A 989-nucleotide genomic window follows, 5' to 3' on the forward strand; every position below is an offset into this window, starting at 1 on the left:
AAGGAAAAGGCCAATTATTCTTTTCTCCTTCATATCCATTTAGTTTTCATATAGGTTTTGAAAGGGCTCTTGAGACCAATACATCAGTTCCTGGAGCTAGCCCTTGCTTCCTAATGTACCACCCTTTGCAAGAGCTGTCTTAAGGCACAGACAGAAGTTGTTGTTTTTTTATGCAATTGGCCCCATGAAAGTACTCTATAGCTGTGCCATGACACATGCACAGCTGCAGAGTTTTTTAAATTGACAATCATGCAAAAAAAACAACCCATATCAAATGAGGTATCAGATAAAGGTGCTGTATTTTAGAGCACTTAAGGGAACTTGTATTTCCTAGGGTTAATTTTTCATGTGATTGGAGCTGGGCTGATGCAGCCCAGCCCCTCCCCCAGGGCTATCAGCAGGAAGGGGGGGAAGCCCCCAGCGGGGAGCCACTCCTGCCTTCCCTCCAGCTTGGGCTTCCTCTCCCCACTCCTCTCTCCCTTCCTCTTGACAGCCCCAGAGCTGGAAGGGGGAGGGGCAGGGCTGAAGAGAGGGATGGCTCCTATGCTTGTTGCTTGCTTGCAGGCAGGCAGGCTCAATTTCCCCTGCCCCCCCTGCCTTTCCCCCCAGACCCAACAGGTGAACATCCATTGGGTTGGGCAGCGGCGGCGGGTGGCGCTCTAACTCATGGCGCTTTATGTAAAGCACCATGAATTAGTGGGGGCTTGCACATCTGTCAGCACCCCTAATATTTTTTTAACAGCATAGAAGTTGACAGGCAAATTCTGAAAATTCTTTCTATACACCACTCAGTCAAATTTCATGTTACTCAGTCCCAACCCACTAGGGACTCCTCAAGAGACTTTTCAGAGAAGGCATGGACTCCATTCTACAGCTAGCACTCAGTCTATATCTTCCTCATGGGGAAAGGGTTATACTCAAAATATTTCATCATTCCTGAGAAGAAAGGTGGATGGGACTTCTTACTGGATTTCAGGAACTGCTAAAAT

At 47.6% G+C, this 989-nt stretch overlaps 1 protein-coding gene across 5 annotated transcripts in view; it reads left to right on the forward strand.

Moving 5' to 3' along the window:
* KCNN2 (potassium calcium-activated channel subfamily N member 2) overlaps positions 1-989 on the forward strand; it is an 89826-nt gene that overhangs the window by 14007 nt on the left and 74830 nt on the right. The window lies entirely within an intron of this gene.

The sequence above is a fragment of the Alligator sinensis genome, unplaced genomic scaffold, assembly GCF_000455745.1.
Source record: "Alligator sinensis unplaced genomic scaffold, ASM45574v1 scaffold225_1, whole genome shotgun sequence".
Lineage (NCBI taxonomy): Eukaryota > Metazoa > Chordata > Crocodylia > Alligatoridae > Alligator > Alligator sinensis.